The sequence below is a fragment of the Felis catus genome, chromosome C1 (genome assembly GCF_018350175.1).
Source record: "Felis catus isolate Fca126 chromosome C1, F.catus_Fca126_mat1.0, whole genome shotgun sequence".
Lineage (NCBI taxonomy): Eukaryota > Metazoa > Chordata > Mammalia > Carnivora > Felidae > Felis > Felis catus.
This window is the reverse complement of record NC_058375.1, coordinates 23,836,537-23,844,058: the sequence shown is the minus strand read 5'-3', so window position 1 is coordinate 23,844,058 and position 7,522 is coordinate 23,836,537. Positions and strand designations below refer to the sequence as shown.

At 41.8% G+C, this 7,522-nt stretch overlaps 1 pseudogene; it reads right to left on the bottom strand.

The window, feature by feature from the left end:
* Positions 1–805: 805 nt before the first annotated feature.
* LOC101095273 lies at positions 806–1,228 on the bottom strand (annotated as a pseudogene).
* Between the last annotated feature and the right edge of the window lie 6,294 nt (positions 1,229–7,522).

Below are 7,522 nucleotides of genomic sequence, written 5' to 3'. Positions count from 1 at the left end.
TCCTGGAATTTCTAATTGCTTTTCTCTTTTCTTCTGGAGAAAAGAAACATATGCCTTTTTAATCAGGTCACTAAAATCTTCCAGCGTCTTAATTACATTATTTGTTGAATGAAGCCCATTTTCTTCTTAAAGACTTTTTCCTCCAAACCCGGACTTCCTGTTCTAATTTTGACTGATGGCTTTATGGACCTCTGGTATTTCTATTCGTTGCACTTGTGGGTTAATTCTACTGTTTGGTGAATCTGTTACCTCTTACTTGGTGTTTACCTCTGTTTTGCTGGAGGATATCTTCAAATGACATTTTTAAAGGGGGGTGCATGGAAGGAAAGTCTTCTGAAGCTTTGCATGTCTGAAAAAGGTTTTAAATTTGTCCTTACTCTTACTGAGTGGGGACATCAACCCACAGGCTTCGCTTTAGGGCATGTGGAAAGGAGGCAGACAGGCAAGCCGGCACCCAGGTTCTCACCCCGGGCCAACATAAGGAGGGATTTATTCTAGATCGCCAACGCTCTGAATAGGAATTCTGGTCCATTTGAAAAAGATTGCTCAATTTCTTTAGAAAGGAGTTCTCTCTCACTGTTTAATCTACCCCCTCTCTGTATGTTCCTGCTGTGTATGTGTTTGCAGGGGATTGTTGGTGGCCGAGGCTGGCTTGTTATTCGTTAAACAGGCCTTTCTTTGAATTATTTTCTAATTTTGGTGATTCTCATAACAGCATCTCTATTTTTGCCATATCTTCTTACTACCTGTATTAATATTTACTCTCTCTTTTTTTGGTATTTTTAATGACTGAAATGAAACAGATCTAAAACTGCAGCTTCTGGAAGAACCATTTGTTCTTGCTGGTCTTGTACGTCTCCTCTCCTTGTACCTCTCGTACCTCTCTTCCTTGACCTTGGTCTCTTGTCAGGCTTTGCATTTAAGAGCAGGGTCTCTGAAGACATCCTTGTTGATGGCAGTTTTGTCCAAGGGGATAGCCACAGAGTACCTTGTGGGCATGAGGTGACTGTAGTTCTAAACTTTCACAGAACACTTGATCTTTGACCTCTTGGTGATTTTCTTCTTGCTCATGGCAGCTGTCACTTTGCAGGGATCACGGGCAATTCCAGCCACCAGAGTGTGGCTGTAGGGACGGTCTGAGGTGCCATCACCAATGTTCTTCATGATGACTGGAGTAGCGTCCAGCCAGGACCAGCCCAACATTTTCAGGTTACACAAACTTGCCCATCTCAACACCAGCCACTCAAGCCAACGGCAGACAGAATATTTACTTATGGTATGACTTTTGCTTAAACTGACTCTGCTAGTTATACCTATCAAATTGCATGTTACATGTTAGAGTTGTATCTCTTGTTGTTTGTAATTATATAGTTGTATTTTCTAATCTATATTCCTAGGTTTTTTTAATGTGTGTGTGTTTTTTTTTTTTTTTAGAGACAGAGTGTGAGTGGGGGAGGTGCAGAGAGAGGGAGACTTAGAATCCGAAGCAAGCTCCAGGCTCTGAGCTGTCAGCACAGAGCCCCACGCGGGACTTGAACTCATGAACCAGGAGATGATTACCTGAGCTGAAGTCGGTTGCTTAACAGCCAGATGCCCCCTATACACCCAGTTCTTAAGACAACAGAAGTTTAGGGGCACCTGGGTGGCTCAGTCAGTTAAACATCTGACTTTGGCTCAGGTTATGATCTCATGACTCGTGAGTTCGAGCCCTGCGTTGGGCTCTGTGTTGACAGCTCAGAGCCTGGAGCCCGCTTCGGATTCTGTGTCTCCCTCCCTCACTCATACTCTGTCACTCTGTCTCTCTCTCAAAAATAAATAAACATTAAAAAAATAACAAAAGTTTTATTTACCACCAAATAGCATTCACAGCAATGGTGCATGTACCATACTTTGGGAAATATTTCTTTAATTAATAATCATGCCGGTTACCCGTTAATCAATTGCCTGAGCTTTCTTTGCATTCCTGCCAAGGCCCTCCAAAGAGGTCTCCTTTCAATAGTGCCTCTCCTCCTTGGCTTGTTTCCGACATGCCAGGAAATAAAGTAAAAGAGTAATTATGGAAGGCAAAGTATCACTTTTGTTATTGGTGATGTAAAGTGATGGCTGTAAAGGCCTTAGCTTAGGGCGAGGGCTGTTGACTGAGCCTCCATCACTGCCTGGGGAAGCAGGTTGAGCCCTCCTTTCACAGGGAGTGGCTCACAGGCTCAGCCATGCCTCTCCTGGCCACTCTTAGTGGCATGTGGATAGAACAATCGAGTATCTTGGGCTCAGGTACATGTTCAGAGAGCAGACAGTCCATATCTTCTCCAAATTGCTCTAAAAAGTAGAAAAAGAGTGAAAATTACCCATTGTGTTTTGTGCAGCTAGTAAAAACTTAATATTAAACCGAGACTAAGAAGTTTCAGACCAGAAGATCTTAGATCAGTGAATTCTGGACATAGATTGAAACACCCTAAAAAGAAGGTTATCAAACTAAATACAGCAATATATTTGAAAATGCATAAGGACCAAGTTGGGTTTATTCCAGGAATGCAAGAATAATTTCAACATTAGAAAATTATTATTTTAAGGCTCAACATTAACAGATTCAAAGACATAAAAAATCCTACAATCACATGAAACAGATGGGAGAAAGTGCATTTGATAAAATTAAGCTGTTTATAAAAATTCTTGGCAAACTAGAAATAGGAGGGAACTTCCTTAATGTGATACATTGATAAGGAGTATCTTTCTAAAACCTGCAGTAAATGTATCACTTGATGGTAAAAACTTAAAGGCATTTCCTTTAAAGTCAGTAATCTAAAAAGGATGTTTACTACCTCTGCTTCTGTTCAGAGCTATACTGGATTCCCAAACCCGTGCTAGGAAGAAACAAAATGGTCATCATATATTTGTAGATCATATGATTGTTTACCTAGAAAATGGAAGAGATTCTACAGACCAGCTATTAAAATTATCGGGAAGATTCATATTGACAGTTTCCTTGGGTCGGTTGCATTTCTGGATGCTTTGCAAACAGAGGCACTAACTGACCTTTGGTTTGGGACTTTTGTTTTTGTTTTTTGGGGTTTTTTTTTGGACAATCTCTTCAAAGATGTTTGTTTGTCGACCATCTTTGGAATATAGAGTAAATCTCTTCCTCCGGAGCAGAAGGCAGATTTGCTTATTACCCAGTGTAGTGAAGATAATGTCTCCCTCTGCAGCAAAGATCAGACAGTTGGGTTCCCTGAGCTCAGGGTTCCTCAGTGAATATGCAGACCCACTGAGTGCATGCGCAACATCCCTGTGGGACTTGGGGAACCAGAGAAGCAGAGCTGCTGGCTCAAACATGAGGCACATGCTTCTTGTTGAGCCATGAGTAATGAAGTGCTTTGTCTCTGACCTGTAAGTCTCGTGTCTTCTGTGGCATCCCTGATGCTGTGGTAGCTAAGAGTCTGATAGGGTAAAATCCCAGATCCTTTACATTCTTGATGGATGGTTCAGCCATCTCACTTTTGAATGCCAGCAACAGACATAAAGTGTTATTTATAAATGGTACCATTTAAAAAGGCACAAAACACTCTTCAGTGCCTACAAATAAATCTAAGAGATGTGCAAGATTTTTATGGAGAAAATTAGAAACCTTGATTGATGGTCATTCAAAAGATACGGATAGATGGAGAGGTATAATTCGCCTGTAGAAGGAGGGACTCGACTGTAAAGATGTCAATTCTCCCCAAATTAATCTTTACATTTATTTCACTGTCAAAGGATTAAATAAAGGGGCTTTTAAATTAATGTTTTTGGAAACATTATCCTAAAGTCATCTGAAAAAATAGCTAAGGGTAGCCAGGCAACTTTGAAGAAAATGAACACAGTGAGGAGAAACACCCTCTAGATGTCAGGACTTATACAACTAACTAAAGTAATTGAGACAGGGAGATATTGGCAGAAGGATGTACAAATAAATAAATGGGGCAGGATTGAGGGTTCAGAGACAGAAGTGTGCAGACTGGAGGTTTGACATATGTCAGGAGTGGCATTCCAACCAGTTCCTTTCATGAGGTGCCTGGCTGGCTCAGTTGGTAGAACATACAACTCTTGATCTCAGGGTCATGGGTTCAAGCCCCATGTTAGGGGTAGCGCTTACTTTAAAAAAAAAGAGGGGCACCTGGGTGGTTTAGTAGGTTAAGCATCCCAGTCTTGATCTCAGGGTCGTGAGTTCAAGCCCCACAAGCCCCGCACTGGGGTCTGTGCTGGGCATGAAGCCTACTTAAAAAAAAAAAAAAAAAGATAGTTAAAACAGTTCTTTCCAATATATTGTGGTGTGAAATTTGGTTTTCCATGTGGAAAAAAGAGAATTGCACTCCTATATCCCTGTGATCACCAAAGTCAATGCTGAGGGATATTAGATGTGAAAAATAAAACCTAACACTTCTAAAGAAAAAAATATTTTCTAGGGTGCTTGGGTGGCTCAGTCAATTAGGCGTCCGACTCTTGATTTCGGCTCAGGTTATAATCTCACGGTTTGTGAGAGCAAGCCCCAAGTCGGGCTCCTCGCCAACAGTGTGGAGCTTGCTTGGGATTCTGTCTCAGTCTCTCTCTCTGACCCTCCCCTCACCCCAAAGAAAGAAATAAACATTTTTAAAAATATTTGAAAAATCTTTTCTAGACCTCACGGTATGAAGATTTCTTAAATAAGTTTAAGAAGCGTAGACAATAAAGAAAACACAGATAGATTTGACTACATTAAAATCCCAAAGTATTGTATAACAAAAACATGATAAAGAAAATTAAAATCCAAGCCACAAGGCTGGGAGAAGATACACATATAATGTACACAACAAAGCATTAATATTCAGGTTGCATACAGAAGTTCTATAGATTGGGGTGCCTAGGTGGCTCACTCGGTTAAGTGCCTGACTTCAACCTCAAGTCATGATCTCAACATGTGTGAGTTCGAGCCCTGCATCGGGCTCTGTGCTGACAGCTCAGAGCCTGGAGCCTGCTTCAGATTCCGTGTCTCCCTCTCTCTCTGCCCCTCCCCCACTCACACCTCTGTCTCTCTCCTTCTCTCAAACGTAAATAAACATTAAAAAATTTTAAAAAGTAAAAATAAACAAAGATTAAAACAACAGAAGTTCTATAGATCAATGAAAAGGTTACAAACCACTCAACAGAAAAACAAGGGTAAGACATAAATAGGCAAACAATACAAATATGTGTGAAATGATGTTGAATCCTACTTGTAATTTTTAGAATGCCAATGAAAACAATAATGAGTTGGAATTTCACTCCCCAGGATGGTAACGCAAACAACATTTCCAGCGTGAGTCTACTAAGTGTTGGGGAACAGGTGGAACAGGGGAACTCTTGTTAATGCCAAAAAGGGTTTAAGTTAAACCACTTTGAAGAGCAATCTGGCAAAATCTAGTGAAGTGCAGTGTGTCTGCGCATGCTCCCCGACCTAGCCCTTTAGTTCTGGAAATAAATCGCAACTCTTGACAAATACAAGAATGTTCATTACAACACCGCCTAGAGTGAAAGATTGGAAACAACAGAGTAATGTACAAGTCAACCTTGTCAGAGCTACAAAGTAGACCGTGAAGACGAATGCGCTGGAGAGATACGTACTGATTGACAGGCTACCCCTAACATCTCCGAGGCCCAGGGCAAGGCTCGGGGCCCATCCCTGTTCTCTCCCCACTCTGCCTCCATCCCACACGGTGAAAACCTCATGCGCACATTTGTTGACACTTTAGCGAATTTGTCCAAACTGCGTCCAAATCAGTACTATCAACTGTTCACGGATAGGAGCAAAATTATACAAGCTTGCATGGAAAGGACACCTGCGTCTCGCAGCCTGGCAGGCTAGGTACTCTCTGAAAGGCCTCCCAATCCCAAAGAATCAGATGCTGGAGAAAAAAAAAAAAAAGTGTAATTTAAAATTTTACTGGTAGATTTCTAGGAAGTGAAATCTCTAAAGAGACAAAGCAATATTGTGAGCTGAGCCCAGGGCTCTGAGGGGTGCATAGTCAGAGTAGGTGTTACCTAAGGCAGACGCCTACTCAACACCACAGGAGTGCTGATGGGGCCGGGAGCAAACTAGGGAAACTGAGCCTGAGATTCCTGCGTTGAACGGGGACCCTGCCAGTGCGTTCAAATGGTTTTCAGATTCACCGTCCTCCCCAGCTCCCACATACAATTATATCAAAATTTAAAAAAAATTTTTTTTTAAGTTTTTCTTTAATGTTTATTCATTTTGAGAGAGAGAGAGAGAGACAGGCAGAGTGAGAGTGGGGAAGGGGCAGAGAGAGAGGGAGACACAGAAATCCAAGCAGGCGCTAGGCTCCGAGCTGTCAGCACAGAGCTCCACGCAAGGTTCAAACTCACGAACCGCGAGATCATGACCTGAGCCGAAGTCAGACGCTTAACCGACTGAGCCACCCAGGTGCCCCCTCAAAAATGTTTTTAAATCACCAGTAGACCTACATTAAAAGAGCTTCCAAGTATGTACCTTGGAGAGCAGAAAAATGATTGAAGAAGACGAGTCTGAGATGAAGAAGGAGTGTTGAGAAAAAAACAGTGATAAACACCTACGTAGATCTAAACACACGTCGTATGATATATTGAGCATGAAGGCAAATTTGTGGGCTGAGAAAAGGACAGGCTGAAATGCCAGTTGGGTGCAGGTGGAAGGGACAGATACTGGGGTTAGTGTTCCTAGGTGATTGTACTGCTTGGCAAGAGGGATGGGATATTAAATATAAGCCGTGTTAAGGGCGCAAGGTCAAAATGTTAAGAGAACCCCTCTAAGAATAGGAATGGGGTCAATGACTTCCAAACCAGCAGACAGAAAAAAGAAAAAGAAAACAAAAACTCAGTCTACTTTTAGAAAGGCAAGGAAGGGGGCACCTGGGTGGCTCAGTCGTTTAAGTGTTTGACTCTCGATTTCGGCTCAGGTCATGATCTCACGGTTCATGGGATCAAGCCCCAAGGCTGACAGCACAGAGCCTGCTTGGGATTCTCCCTCTCTCTTTCAAAAATAAATGAACATTTTTTTTAATAAAATAAAAATAAAAAATAAATAAAAAAGCAAGGAAGGAGAATGAAATGCAAAGCAAAGGTAAGACAAAGAGAAAGCAAAAGGTAGCAGGGTAGAGACAAGCTAAATAAGTTAGTAATAATAATACATCGGCAATACAGGGTTCTAAGCGGGATAGTTTACAACACCTCTCTTTATTATGGACTGCTGTTTCTAATCAGAAAAAGAATGATGAAAAGCATGGGCGATTTGAACCTCACACTGAACAAGCCCAGCTTCCCGACCTAAAGAGAGTCCGACACTGAGACTCACTCTTCCCAAGCACACGTGGAACGTTTAACAAACATTGAGCACATTCTCGGCCTCCCAGCAAGTCTCACACACCAGTCACACACACCATATTCTCCCACCAAAATCCACTTAAGAATCTGTAACAATAAATAATTCCCACATGTCTGGAAGTTTAAAAACACGCTTTTGGAGACAGCCCGAATGCTC